This window comes from Cibotium barometz, chromosome 12 (genome assembly GCF_041138505.1).
Source record: "Cibotium barometz isolate CiBa-2024 chromosome 12, ASM4113850v1, whole genome shotgun sequence".
NCBI lineage: Eukaryota > Viridiplantae > Streptophyta > Polypodiopsida > Cyatheales > Cibotiaceae > Cibotium > Cibotium barometz.
The window spans coordinates 8057483-8073728 of NC_141057.1; the positions used below are offsets into that span (position 1 = coordinate 8057483).

The 16246-nt window shown below is 40.6% G+C and overlaps 1 pseudogene across 1 annotated transcript in view; it reads right to left on the reverse strand.

Annotated features, from left to right (window-relative positions):
- Positions 1–222: 222 nt before the first annotated feature.
- The window catches only part of LOC147633018 (antifungal protein ginkbilobin-like protein pseudogene), a 104190-nt pseudogene continuing 88166 nt past the window's right edge, over positions 223–16246 (reverse strand). Inside the window, exon 2 of the transcript XR_015267038.1 lies at positions 223–487. The product of XR_015267038.1 is annotated as an antifungal protein ginkbilobin-like protein pseudogene (transcript). The remainder of the gene's footprint in view (positions 488–16246) is intronic.

Sequence of the window (16246 nt, forward strand, 5' to 3'; positions counted from 1 at the left end):
ACTAATTTCAAACTTTTGCATTACCAAAAGAAAGAAAGTAACCAATGCAAATACAAAACAAAGCCTAGTAGGAAATAAACATTCTCACATGCCATCACATTTTGTGTGCTCAATTCCAAGTGTTTATGCCATAAAGTATAGGACCTTGAGGTTCAAGACTTGGCCAAGGTGAGGCCTCAGTGAGCCTTCTTACATATCTAGTATGCATTACTACGAGATAGAACACCAATATCTTGTATGCATTAAGCTACAACATAAATAGTGGTGGATTATTACGACTAGTAGGCAACCTGTGCTTTGCACGTCTTTTGAGACTCCAAATTCAAATTCTACTCAAACATTCTCCTTCCCTTCCTGATCCTTCAAATTCAAATTCTTGCTACATGGCAGCTTTGTGAAACTCTTCTTGAAACTCTTCGAGATAATAAATGTTTGTGCGTGTGAGAGAGAATATCATAGCAAACTTTCTAGTACTATAGAGCAGGACCTGATCTCTAAGGGTCCTTAGAAGTTGTAGCATTCGTAGTGGATCCAGCAATCAGGGTCCTCAACGCGGGCTCCGAGAGCACTGTTGCAGATTCGCTAGAGAGCTGCCGAAGGCATTCGTCGCATTGCGAAGGCGAGCAGGAAGCTTTGCAGCAGGCCTCGCCATAGGCGGGATCGTCGCCGCCGCCCGTGCGGGTCTTGAAGGAGTAGCCCTCCGTGTAGGGGGTGTTCTCCACCAGCCGGGTAAACAGGTAGCCTAGGTGGCTCCAGAAGGCACTGCCCTGCGGGATGCCAAGCTTGTCGCAAGCTGCTGACACAACAGAAGTCTTGGTTGCACTTGTAGCAGCAGGGAGCAAGTTGCAGTACATAACTGCTAGAAAAGCTGCGATTAGAACGGCGCGATTCATTGTGGACTGAGAGAGAGAGAGAGAGAGAGAGAGAGAGAGAGAGAGAGAGAGACTATGAGCCCTAGTTTATCACTTCAATCTACACAAATCTGTGAGAGAGAATAGAAGGTCCAGTGAGTTCAGCTCACGGCCATGGCAATGGCTCAATATTTATGGTCATAGTAGGCAATGGCAATGGTGGCTGTCACATGCGCACGTGTTTGTGATCGAAGGGGGGTCGGCGAGTGCGGTTTGTCTCGGCTTGAAACTCCTCAAACACGCGTAACTAGTTACTTTATTCAAATTAGGCTTTCTACCAGAGTCTGCGTGTAGTAATCATGAGCCGTTGACGCCCATGCCCCCAACAAGGAGAGCCAAGACTAGCCGCAACTTTTAGTTCATTTGAACGTCCCAGATCCCCTTTTACACAACAGTGACTCCAACAATGGATTTACACAAAAGTGACTCCAACAAAAAGCCAATGGATTTATAACTAATCATCCTCCGTTGAAACAGATCTAACATCCTTTCATTCCTAGCGGCGGTGTAATCACATTTAGATGAGTAAAAATGTTTTAAAATTTTTGTGCAATCGGGCTTTTAGGTCGTCTTGACTAAATATGGCAAAAATGTTTTTTTTCTTGACTATAATACAGAAGGCTTCAATATGCTGTTCATCATATTCAGTCCTCGGATGGTTTTGGAGGGGTACATTAAACCCTTTCGGTCAGGCCCATGGCAACCTTTATAGTCTTTTCACCTATGTACATCGTGTTCAGTCTTAGTTTGCTTTTTGAGGGTTGGATCATGTACAGGCTATCCTCCTTTTCAATTGCGCTCAGGTTTGGGGCCTTCGGTCTCTATATTTCCAGTTTTAAGTGCTTCTGGTGTGTAGCTAAATCCCTTATTTAGCTATTTAGCTGTCTTCACGGTCCCCCATGGACCTTCCTCATGGGGCACTGTAATCTCACATTTTTTTAATATATTCTACTGTTTTACAAAAAAAACAAAAAAAAAATCACCCGACCACCTTAAGTAATTTTAACTTTTGCCCCTAACCTGTTATAGGCTGAGCGTTGAAGATTCCGAGTACCATCATTGAACGCACATAGGAGGCTACTTTATAAAGTTAGTAGGTAGTTTATATTCAAACTGTAACACATACTCGGATCGCACTAATATTTTCGTCGGAGATCGGGATCCAGAGTCACATTTGAAAGAAATTGCAGCTATAAATATGTGGTGCTACAGTCTGCCATTGCCTGCATCATCCGATTCTGATTCATCGTCATCATCATGGAGCGAGAAATAAATAAATCTCGTCTAGTGCACATCACCATCTGCTGCCCCGCGTCATCCAGTAATTAAGGTAAATCAACGCAGTGGCGATTCTGCTCCTCGTGGTATCAGGCGGCTTGCTTTGGGCGGCTGGGTGGCCTCCTGCTACGGCCGCAGCGGCGGACACCTCGTACGTGTCGAGCATGTGCAACACGCAGGCCATTCTACAGGGGATCGCTTTTTGGCGCCCTGCTAGCCGGCTTGTGGAGAACACCTCGTACACGGAGTGCTACTCCTTCAAGACCCGTTGGGACGGCGGCAATGCGCGCCTTCGGCCAGGCCGGATGCCCGGCCCCCGTGTCCAGCCCCTCCAACTGCGAGCAGTGCCTCAAGCAGCTCTCCACGGACATCTGGAGCATCTGCAACGGCGCCATCGGAGCCCAGGTCTGCTACCAAGACTCCGCTACGAGAACTACTATTTCTGAACAGGGTGGAAGGGGGACTAACGTTGAAGCGCTTTGGGGTGGAAAAATAATGTGGGGTCTAAAGGCTAGGGGAATTTACATACATAAATTAGATTAAACAACAATCTCCTTCTATATGTCTACATGTAAGTCCAAATAAAAACCCTCCCTCCATACCCTCTAAATTTCCTAGAGAATCCATGATCCCCTATGTAAATTTACATACATGAATTACATTAAACAACTCTTGTTTAATCTCCTTCTATATGTCTACAAGTCCTTTAAATAAAAACTCTCCCTCCATACCCTCCCCCCAATTGAAATTATGAGATGAGGGGAAACTAGAGCTCACAAGCTCTTGCACACACACATGGGGTAAACTCATGAACCAAACAATCGAGTAAGGTCTCTCTCTAGAATTTTTCTTCTGTCTAGGGAAAAACCCGAAAAAATAATATTTTCTTGTATTTAGAAATAGGGAATGATTACAGGGGAGAGAAAGTGGTTGAGTCCCTTGGTATGCTTGATGTTTTTGCAGGGCATTCTCTGGTTGATGGAGATTCTAGTCGCTCGGAGATGAGCCTTGATGAGGAGCTTGGGATTCCAACAATGAGGACACATGGTGCAAAGAAGGTTATGGAAGCCATGAATGCAAAGCTACAAAGATCTGGAAGAATCGAAAACCTTGTATAGAGGCTGACTTATGATGGTTATGTGGCACATCACTATGCTTATATGGCAAAAGTTGTGCAGGTTGTAGAAACCACATGTTTTAATGAGGCTATTAGAAATGTGTGTTGGGAAAAAAGGCTATGGATGAGGAGATGGATGTATTGTATGAAAATGAGACTTGGGATTTGGTGCCATTTCCTAAAGGCAAGAAAGCTATTGGCTGTAAGTGGGTGTATAAAGTGAAAGATAATAGTGATGGTAGCATAAGCAGGTACAAGGCTAGATTGGTAGCGAAAGGATGTGCGCAGACACATGGGATTGATTATGAGGAGACATTTGCCCCTGGTTGCAAAGATGGCAACTCTGAGAGTTGTGATTGCGGTGGTGGCTACAGCTAAAGACCGATTTTTACATATGGATATAAAAAATGCGTTCTTGCATGGTGACTATATGGATCAGCCACACCACGTTTTGAGGATACAGGTCACCTAGAGTATGTATGTACGCTTCATAAGGCTTTGTATGGGGTAAAGTAGGCTCCATGAGCATGGCATGACAAGATTGCTTAGTATTTTGTCACTATTGGTTTTCATATGGCAGATGCATATCACTCCTTATATATGCACAATAGTGATAAGGGTATTGTGATCATCACTATTTATGTAGATGATCTTATTGTTGGGGGGTGACAACTTGGATGAGATTGAGCATGTGAAAAGTCTTCTCAAAAGGAAGTTTGAGATGAAGGATTTGGGAGATCTACGCTACTTTTTGGGAACTGAGGTCATTCGCACACCTGAGGGTATTTGGCTGTCCACAGAGACAATATGTATTGGACATGTTGTCCAAGCATGGGATGGTTGATTGTAAGGAAATCTTGGTGCCATTAGATCATAATGGCAAGCTTAGTGCGGATGCAGGCTATGTGTTGGAGGACTCCACTATGTAAAAGAAGATTGTGGGGAGTTTGATCTATGTCACGATCAATAGGCCAGATTTGAGTTACATTGTTGGCTTAGAGAACCAGCTTATGTAGGTTCCACACAAGCCACATTTTGATAGTGTGTGATGCACACTTTGGTATTTGAGGGCCATTATTGATTATGCATTGTTTTATGCAGCAGGTGTACCATTGGAGCTATATGGGTACATAGATGCAGATTGGGCAGGTAGCATCCCGGACAAGAGATCTAGATGTGGATTTATATTTTCATTGTGGAGTGCTGCTGTGACATGGAGCAACAAAAAGCAACCCACAATTGCCTTGTTGAGTACAGATGAGTTGCGGTGGCAGCATGTGAGGTACCTTGGTTACGCAAGCTGCTTGTTGATTTGGGGTTGCATGTGGAGAGAAAGGTTGTTATATATTGTGATAATATTAGCAGTATACAGTTGGCAAAGAACCTAGTTTTCCATGTGCAAACAAAACACATTGAGGTACATTACCACTTCATCAGGGAGAGAGTCTTGGTAAGCGACATCGACTTGGCTTGCATCAAAACATATAGGATCAGGTCGCTGACATCTTCACAAAGGCCTTGGGAGCTGAGAAGCTAGATTTTGAGATATGCTTGGAGTTCATGAGATGGAGTCGAGCTTGAGAGGGAGTGTTGAGATGTCAAGCTCAACATGAGCTAACACTTATGAGGTGCCTGCATGACCATTCAACATTTACATCACTGGCGGGTTTGGTATAGCTGGCAACCGACATATCTTCGCCACAGAGATTCTATAGCTGGACTACACTGACTAGTCCACACCTACCCACTAGACTTAGCATGTTCACATTTTGGACCTCTTGTATATACTATATTATGTGTGTTAGTCACTTTGTCTTATTTGTAGACCTCTTTTGTTGTGTGTAGAAGAAGAAATATTTTCAGCCTCTCACCTTGTGTTCCCTTCTAGTGTTTGTGTGAGTGTGTGTGCTTGCAACAAGAGCTCAAGCTCTCTTCTTCCCAGCATCTTTTTATAAAAGAATAAGAGAAGAAACATACAAGAAAGAGATCTCTTACCTTGCGAGGCTTGTATGTGTTGAAAACTTACAAAATCAAACCTAAATAAGAAAAAAATGTATTAATAACAAACCCTAATCTTAAAATCCTAAAACTTACAAACCCTATAAACATGTAAAAGCATGAAAGAAGAAACATACAAGAAAGAGATCTCTTGTAAGGCTTGTATTTGTTGAAAACCTACAAAATTAAACCAAGTCAAGAAAAAAAAAGTATTAAGAAAAATCAAGATCTCTTACCATATGAAGCTTTCATGGAGAGCTCTTAATTAGGGAAAACGAACAAAAGAAAAACTTAAAAGAGAGGAAAGATAAAGAAAATACTAAAACAAAAGCTTTCATGGAAAGCTTGTTTGCGTAGGAGATAAATGAAAACAGTAGACATACCTTGCTTGAGCTGCTTGAGGAGGTTAGGGTAGGAGAGGTAGAAGTGATAGACAAGGCATAAACCTATAAAAAAAAACTCAGAGTACAAGTTTATTGTATTCAAAAGATAAAACTACATGGTGGCAAAAGAAGTGGGATAATTTTACAGTATAGTAGTGTTTTCTTGCTCTGCTAGGAACATTATATTCCTGCTGCTGGGAAGCAATATTTCGCTGCTAAGAGCATTGCTTGGCAGCCAAAAGTGTTGTGGAGAAGCGATAGATCGCTGCTGAGCATTGTGAAAACCCCCAATAGTTTCCTTCCGAAAACGCTGTTGTGCTCCCGATGTGTTAGTGCATTCAAATCACACTCTTTGACTTTCCAAGCACTAGTAAACTAACCACATTATTTTAAAGCGCTTTAAAAGTATTTTGACATTACAATGAAAGTATATTCAAATAATGTTTGATGTTCCAAGTGCTCGTAAACCAATCACATAGTACTTTTTAAAGTATGCAAGTACTATGGCACTAGGGCCTTAAAGCACCTCAAAAGTAATCAAGTGGTACTTTAAAAGTTTATCCAAGTATTGTCATTTGTTTCAAGTACTCGCAAGTTCTTTTAAGTATCATCATTTGTTTTTAGGACTCTGAAAGTTCTTTCAAGTACTCTCATTTGATAGTACTAAAAGGAAGTACTTTGAAAACTATGAAGTACTAAATGTATTAAAAGTTCTTTCATGTACTTTTTACTACTCAACACAAGCTCTTTAACAACAAGTCTAAAGTGCTTGAAACTACATGAAAGTACTTCCAAAGTACTTGTAGCAATAGTCCCATGGTATTTGTAGTGGTACATGGAGCTCTATTGCTTGATATTCAATCCCCTCTAACTCCTTTAATGGAAACAAATAAACATAAAAGTACTCAACAACTATGTGCCAAAATCCAATCGTATTTCCTTGTATCCATTAAGTACAATTTCACCAGCTCTCCCATGATGTTTATGTGTATAGACAATTACAAAAATGTTATTATAAAAATTGAGATTTTCGAATAATGTTATTATAAATGTGACTCTATATATCAATATTGATAATTTTTGGATGGTAAATACAAAAAGGCTAAGGCAAAAAGGAGAAGGCTGATTTGAATGGGCAAACGTTTATGGGTTCTTATTGTCCACCCACTCTTTGTGTGACACTATGCACCCTCCCTTCATCAAGTGTTCATTGATGTAGTGCTCTCGATTCTTATTCTCTTCACTCTCCTTGGCGTCAAAGGTATCCATAGTTGCAAAATCAAGGCAGTTTATGCTTACACCCACTAGTAAAGCTACATGCCAAGCTCATGTGCAGCAAGAAAGAATTTTCCTGCTCAAATTCATGTCTTCAATTCTTAGGACTATTAAGTACATGCCTAGAAGTTCATCAAGCATCTGTATAGAGTATCATCCCAACAACAGCGTGTTAGATGCATTGGAAGTTGGAACTCTATCCAAAAAACTACTCATCATTTGCTTAAAAAGATTGAAAACCTACCAAGATTTTTGAAGGTGGCCACCCAAAAACGCTTCCACCCACACTAGCTTGCAATATACTTCTTTGCTATTGGAAAGTATTTTTTAATGTACCACTCAATGGTGTGCCCTGGCTCATAACTCCAAATCCATACCAATGCAAGCAGGTTGGCCATGATGATGAAAGACTCTACATCCTTGTGGACATATCGTTTCAACCCCTATCTTGTACTACATAGAAGTCATGAAACTTACGTCCAGTGCCTATTCATTGGAGTCTAGCTCACAAGAGTGCATTAGCATCCCTTCCATGTCCTCAACAAAGCATTGGACACTCCTCATGGAAAGATATGGACATGAATTGCCTGCATGGCTCCAATTTGGGAAATTTCCTCGAGGGCCGTTCTCGTTTTGGCCTAGTTTCTACACACCCAGGTCCCCTTAGATTTGAATCTAGGCAATCCACTAACAATGCCTCTTGTTTGCATGTTCTTTAATCTCTGTATATTGACATGTCCAATCCTCTTATGCCACATATCAATGTCCTGTACCACATTTTTACTTTTGGAGAACACATGGCTGATTTTAGCTCAGGAATTCTAGCATCTAGCTTAAACAATCTGCCTTCTTTCTTGCCTTTAGCAATGACTCTACATCCATGTTTGAAGTCCTCAACGAAGCAACCATGCTCCTTGAAACGAACCTGTAATCCCTTGGATATTTTTATGAGGGAAGGCCACTTTTAGCTAAGGGAAAAGCAAGCACATGCTGAAAATAGAGGAGGTCGACTCTATGAAAAGGGGGAGAAGGGAGGTGCCTCTTGGATCAACAGTATGTATGTATATGTTGCCAACAGTTCACGCGAGGTGGCTTCCGGGAGCCCCGTTACATCCTCAGCCACATTTCACATGACATGAGGATTGCTATTGGCCAGATCAGAATTTCGTTTCACTAGCTCATCAGGGTGGAGACAGGGAGAGCAACAAATATCCCCAGAGAGGACAGGATGATCTGCTTTCTATGCACATTGGGGAGGTGGAGACGGGGGGGCACTACATATGCAGATACTCAGTGTATTGTGAGATTAGAGGGAAATTTTACTGTCTTTTCCTTGAGGGGTTTGGGCCACTCACAAGAGTTCCAGACTATCTAGATTAGAGATGCTTGTGGCTTTACCTACTAGAGATCAGGTGGCACAAAAACCATTTACTTCACATGAGACAGGCAGCCCACATACACATCCCAGTTAACCCATCACGAGCTTCTTTGACCAACCGCCGCTAAGATTAACCATGCAATGTATACAAGCCTTGAGTGTTTCCGGAGAGAGCTACTCAGATCCAGAGATCCAAACAGCTACGACCGAGAGGACCCCAGATGGCCTCTTTCAGGGATTTCACGTGCTATCCTATACGACATGGTGCCAGCACAGAACACTATGTACTAGCTCCTCTATCTCTCATACCTCATGTACAGCATCTAGTATAGTCTTAGCATGCCCTATTGGAGTAGCTGCAGATCATGCATACCTCTCTTTCTCCCTGGACTGTTACTACTCCACACAGCCTATGAGACATCAAAGATCGAGGCATCCTAGATACCACTTCACTAGGGAGACTGCCCATGTCTATACTATTTACATTCCACTCTGGGTATCGATGCGCCAAAGAGGCATAAAATTGAAAAAAAATAACTGAAAATGAACTCTTAAGACTCTTAAGAGTTTAAATTACAATGGGTTCTATTGCATCTAGTTCGAAATTGAGGTTCAAAATAAAAATAGCTATATTTCTTGTCCATATAGGAGACTTTTGCCTGTGTACCCTTTACAATAATAGAGATAGGGTCTCCTAAGTCCACGAAGGGGACTACTTTGCTCAGTTGTGCTGTAAGTACATCTGTATCTAATATGTAGTCTTCTCGAAGCTCTTGAGCTATGTCTGCCCTATCCCAGCCTCTCTCTCTCTCTCTCTCTATATATATATATATATATATATATACACGGTCCATTTGGCATGCTCCACAGCCTCCATGGCTAAGGGTCTTTTGCCCAAGGAGACGCAAAACCAACATAGAAGCTCTCTTTATCCACATCCAAGGAAGATATTTAAATAGTGGATTTTTCTTTTGTCTTAGCTAGCAGCACAATTCTCTAAAAGAAAACACTATTGGCCATTGCTTAGTAAAGGCTTGGCTGTTGTGGGGTGAGTGAGAAAAGGGATTGCCTATTTAGTGCAGATATAGTGGCACATGGGCTTGCTGAGGATGCACTTGACTATATATATATATATATATATATATATATATATAGAGAGAGAGAGAGAGAGAGAGAGACGCACTCTCTCTCTCTCTCTCTCTCTCTCTATATATATATATATATATATATATACAAACTTTAACCTTGGAAGTGGGTTTGCATCTACAGCTGCATCAAAAGGAAACAAAATTGGGATACTAGCATTTGAAGTGGCAACACCATTGCCAAGGGCTATAGTTTAAAGCAGTCATTATCAGCCAAGAGCATAAAGTCCTTGAAAGAAGAAGTTTTATGTTCTAAAGGTGTCCAGCGCTTGGTATCTACAAACATGACAGAGCTTCTGAGCATATATATATATATATATATATAGAGAGAGAGAGAGAGAGTCTCTCTCTCTCTCTCTCTCTCTCTATATATATATATATATATATATATATATATATATATAGAGAGAGAGAGAGAGAGAGAGAGAGAGAGAGAAAGAAAGACACACACAGATAGACATACCTCTCCATGCTCTCCCGTCGAAAAAGAAATGAGGTTCTCGGTGAGCGCGGGAGTATAAAAATGCCTAGCGTCGCTTAAGCGATAGCAAAAAAACATCGCATAAGCGCGGTTTTTTTTTTAAATTTTAACGTCGCTTATGCGATGCTAGTCAGTTTGCAAGTGTCGTAAAAAACGTCGTTCAATAGCATCGCATAAGTGATTTAAAAAAAAGCATCGCATAAGCGATATTTTTTTTTAAATAATTTTTTTACATCGCTTAAGCGACGTAAAATCGCTTAGCGATGCATTCGTCATTGTGTAAGCGACGGTGTATATTTTTAACACCCTCGCTACAATCCCCAATGGCTAGTAGTGATCCCACTAGCCGCATATCACCCATGATCTCACCAACCATGCCAGTGGTGTAAGTGTGGGGCCTATCCCAGGCGGGTCATCAGTGTCCACCGCCTCACTAGACGAGCTCGATATCTCAACACCACTATGGTAGTCACAGAAGATAGTGCTATGTTACAATTTACATACAAAAATTATTAGTTTGTAGATTTTTCATTACTATAGCCAAACATGTCTGATGGAATCAATCAGATTATCAATGAGAAGCTACACAAGAACAAATTCCATGCTTGGAAGGTCAGAATGACCAATTTCTCGATGGTTAAAGGATTATGGGACTATGTCGAGGAGACAATGAGGAGCCTCCAGAGTTGTCTGATACAATGTCACTCTAATAGATGTAAAGGCATTTAAGGAGTGGAATCAGGGTGCGAGGAAAGTCATGTATTAGCTTTCAATTAGTGTCACAGACACAATAATAAGACACATATAGGATGCCAACACTCCAGTAGTTGCATGGAAGAACTTGGTGTGCATATTTTGGCAATGAAACTGTAGCTAAAACAAAAGCTGTAGACTATGGAGAAGAAAAGCATGCCTATCAATGAGTATGATTTAAAGATCAAGGGAATTATTGAATCCCTTGGTTCTATTGATGTATCAGTGGATGATGATGATTTAGTGAGCGTCTACTTAAATGGGATTGGCAAAGAGTACAAACCATTCAAAACTTCCATTGCAGTCAAAGAGAATGTTTCCAACTTTCAGGAGTTAGTGTCTATACGATCATATTGATCATAGAAGAAAATTCTTTGGGTGAGGACTTGGTAAAGATTCCAAACCATTCAAAACCTCTATTTCAGTCAGAGAGAGAATGTTTCCAACTTTCGGGACTTAGTTTCTATACTGATCATAGAAGAAGAGTGGTTTGGGTGAGGACTCTTCTTCACAAAGTAAGAACACATCATAAAACATGCCTTCTACTCCAATTTAGGTAGAGGTTGTGATCGAGGCCAAGGTGGTGGATGACATGGAAATAAGAATTATGGACAATAATAGTTCAATGATTCACAAGCAGTAGGAGCAGGAAACAATCATATACATGTGGAAGAGGCTAGTCTAGAGGTAGAGGAAGCTAGAGGGGCCAAGGTGGTTGGAAAATAAATCAGAGTACAAATAGCATAGAGTGCTATTATTGTGGCAAACTAGGGAACATGGGACTTCTTTAAAAAGAAGAATGACAATAAAAGTAGAAAGTTGCAGTAAGGCAAAGTTATGCATCATCTCGTAAACATGGTGGTCCTGATAGAAGTGAGCTTGCTCAGATTCATAACACAAGTACTTGGGTAGATGTACTCTAAGTTTTGAATATTATAAAGAACTTGGTTGCTATTAGACGGATAGTTGAGCAAGTTGTGCAAGTGAGGTTTAGTCCTCAAGGATCTTTTATGGAAGACTTCAAAAATTAGTATCGCTTGATTTCAAAGGGGAAAAGAAATGGCAGGATTTTTACTTTGGATTTGAACATGGCTGAGGTAAAGGCAACCATGTTGTGCATGGAACAGGTTTCATTGTAGATATTAACATAGGGCACAAGTGCATTGGCCATGTAAATATACAACTAAAGTCTATGTAGACCCAAGTTTGCCAAAGTTTAAGGTTAATCGAATGCATAAAGTATTTGAAGCATGCCAGATTGGTAAGGAGGCCAAACATGCTTTCCACATGAAAATCATGTTAGTGCAAGGCCATTAGATGTTATACATTAAGGTGTATGGGGAATCGACCAAGACTACAACAATTATAGGTTGAGGGTATTATGTTACATTCATTGATGTGATCACACTAGGAAAGTGTGGGTTTATAGATGCTATAACCCTACCACTCGTGAGGTGCGAGTAAGCAGAGACGTTATCTTTGATGAGATGAGTAGTTGGTATGCACACCAATAGTAGTTTGAAAGGCAACAAGAGATGCAAATTTAAGAAGTAATAATGTTGCACCATATGTAGAGTAGTAATCATAGGTGCTTAGTGGACCTAGAGAGTCCTCTAGTAGTGGATCCAGTGTTAGTCAATGGTCAGACAGGTTGAGGATAGATGCAGGTGCACATGTATCATGCAAAGGGAAGGAAAAAGTAGATGCAGTTGCACATGTATCATGGATCCAGTGTTAGTCAATGGTCAGCAGACAGGTTGAAGATAGATGTAGGTGCACATGTATCATGCAAAGGGAAGGAAAAAGTAGATCAACCTTTTTCTCTTAATCTGTCAGTCACTCATATGTTGACTCTAGTGGCTTTGAGTAGAGCCTTCATGAAGAGCTTGGCATTCCTTGTATGGTCACTTGTAGTGTAAAGAGAGCTAGGGTTGTTTTAAGGACACATGGTAGTGATCCAGGTGTACACAGGTCTACAAGGGTTAGGTACCCTATTGATAGGTTGCGATATGATGAATTTACAACCCATCATTATGCTTACATGGTTAAATCAATAAAGAAATTGGAGGGTACTTGTTTTGATTAGGCACTTGGAAATAAAAAATGGTAAGATGCCATGAATGAGGAGATAGAAGCATTGAATGCAACAATGTCATGTGGGAGTTAGTGCTTCTGCCTAACGAAAAGAAAAGGGTGGGTGTATAAGGTCAAGCATAACGTAGATGGTTTAGTGAGAAGGTATAAGACGAGATCAGTTGCATAATTTTGAGATGAAGGATTTGGGTGAGCTACGGTATTTCTTGGGCCTAGAGGTGGTGAGATCACCTCATGGCATTTTGTTATTGAGAGGTAGTATGCATAGCTTGGACATGTTGTCCAAATATGGTATGACAAGTTGTAAGCCTATTTTAGTGCCATTAGAGAAGAACACAAAGCTTTCCACAGATACATATGAGCGTTTAGAGGACCCCACTAGTACAAGCGCATCGTGGGCAGTTTAATCTACATGACCATTACTAGGCCAGACTTGAGCTACGTTGTTGGACTTGTGAGTTAGTTTATGCAGGACCCTAGGAAGCCACACTTAGATGTGGCTAGTATAGCATCCCAATAGACTTGTTCTTGTGTAGAAGGAACAGGTGCAGGTGGTGCACTTCCACTGGAACCAAGATCACCCATTCCAACAATGGATCCGCATGACGTGCTAGTTGTAGATGCAAAACCAGCAAGCCTTGTGTTAGCACCAACGGAACTAGCAAGACTTAATTCAGCACCAGATACATACGCCCACAAATTCTTTGGCATTAGTACATGCTTCATAATATATTCCCACAAGGGATAGTTAGTTCCATCCAACTTGTCGGCAAAAAATGAACAACATACCAAACAAGTCATTGGTGTTTCCATACATTTTATTTAGCAAATTAATGTGAAATTTGAAGTATATTTGACACAAGAAGTAGCTGAATGTGACTCAGAGTACCTCAAATGCTTGCTCAATTCATGTGCAAAGTCACCAAACCAGCAGTCTGTAGGTCGAAAGAGATGTAGGCGAAATTGGCAAGTGCGGGGTGGAATCGGTCCGACGACTTGGAATCAGCAGGTCAGAAGTTGACGTGGAATTTGCAGGTCAGAAGCTCAATAGGAATTAAAAGGTCACAAGATGACGTGGAATTAGGAGGCCAGAAGTTGATGAAGTTCAACACGTCAAAATTGCTGACGTGGAGTCAACAAGTCAGAATGGCTGATGCGGACTATGCAAATCAAAGTCTACACACAGAAGCAACAAGCTAATGCTAAATCTCTAAATCAGAATTTGTAGGCAGAGGTGATGCTGAATCTGCAACCTAAATGCCGAACACCAAGGGCAGACTATCAAGGGCAGACTAAATGCCGAATGTCGAATGTAGAAATCTAAAATCCAAATGCAAAAATCCGAACACAGAGTGCTAAATGATGAATGCGAAAGGCCGAACCTGAAATCTAACTACTGAATACAAAATGTTGAATGATGAAAGCTGATTTCCAAATGTAGAAAGCTGACTGCTGCTGAATGCAGAAAGAGAAAGTCAAATACTGAAAGTTTGAATGCTGAAGCTGAATGCTAAATGCAGAAAACCAAATGTTGAATGCTTACTAGGCAAAGTAGATGAACCCAAAAGTCCGATTCAGAAAGATGAAAGTTGAAGGCTGAATGGCTAACCAGGCAAAATCAACGGACGCAACTAAATGGCTAACTGAGCAAAATTGATGGACACAAAAGTCTGATGACGATGTGGAAAGCTAAAAGTCGAAGGCTGAATGCCTGACCGAGCAAAGCCAATGGACGCAACTTAATGACCAACTAGGCAAAGCCGATGGACATAGAAGTCCAATGCCCAAAGTTGAAGATGGTACTCAAATAGAAGCGACCAACAACAAAACTAGTAGAAATTAGCAAAAACAAAAGTCCGATGTGAGTTGAGTGTAGTGTGAGGGCACGCCTAGAATGTATGGCAACATAATTGAATGACACCAATGTATAGAAGAAGGAAGAAACCCTAAAGCCGTGTAAAGTGTGAGATGCGATAGCGTACCTAGGATGCATAGCATGGCGACAACTAACAACACCAACAATGTACAGGAGGAAGTAGAAACCCTAGATCTATGAGAAGTGCGAGATCTTACCCAAAACATCCAGCCATTTAAAAGTACAACTAAACCATCAAAAATATAACCCATTTTTGAAAATGCTAAAATATTTCAAAACACTATTTTTTAAACCAAAAAGAGCATGAGCTTGTAAAAAAGGTCAAAAAAACTGTTAAAAAGTGCAAGTTTTACACTTCAATACTTTGAAAGATGATAGAGTTGCTCATAAAATCACACATTTTTTGAGAAAAAAAATACTCAATGTGCAATAAAATAATAATGTCCACAAAATTAGTTACAATGAGAGGTCTTATGCCTCTCGTGTTAAATCTTTGACTTTCTCCAGAAGATTTTTCTTGGTTTGTTCTCGTAGATGACCCGACTTTTTCAAGGTAAAACCATAAACAAGAACTTCCACATCCTCCTATCCATGTGACGTTGACTACGATTTGCTTTCTTTCCCTTTTTATTTACTCGAATCATCTCTAGATAATATTTTCCTGATAATGCATCATCTCCATTGACCTTGTACGAGTGGACCTCAATTGAGCTTACTTTTCCATTTTCCTCAAGGACTTTAAGTACCTTTGCCAACCAAAAAGGACATCCGCTTTCATCATCTGCTGTTGCTAACACTGCAATCATTGCACCTACAGTGAGCTCCTCAATATTTCCTTCCCACATTTCCTTCTCTTGCAGCTGTCATTGACTAGTTCTTCTAGCACCAACATACGCTTCGCGAGTCTCCCCATGCACCAATGTTTGCAATTCTTTAGGCAATTCTGTTTGATTTGGCATTTGAATATTATCATCACGGTCTTCAAGTTCTTGTACCCTCCAAAGAAAGGGCTCCAGATTCATCAGTGATCTTGAGTTGCTTTGAACTTCCTCAATCAAGATTTCTTGCTCATGAAAAAATGTATTCCACCATCCAAGTGAGCAAGCTAGAAAATACACATGTGCTGATTGTATGGTCTCTTTAATTTCTATAACATTGCTGATAATTGATAGCTCGCTTTTCTTTTTGAGCTTTTTTTGCTTCAATGCTTGATGCCAAAAGTATTTTTGCTGCCTAAAGAATTTGTCATTCTGGGACACTGAGTAAAAACTTCAAACCATCCCGAGGATGCCATGCCTCTGAGAGTTAGAGTACTTCTTACACCACAAATGTGTTTCAGCTTCTTTTTCTTTTATTTTGAATTGATGTTGGAAACTATGGTCATTAAGCTGAGCGAATGCAGGGCTTGCAAAATCTCCACCTATTGCAAACTCTCTAAAATCATAGGTGCCTTTCAAAACATGAATTTCTGGTGCAGGATCATAAGCTTCTTTAAGAATTGTGCACACCTCTGGAAGGTCAAATGCATTTTTCTTAGCAAGTTTGACTGAAAACCTG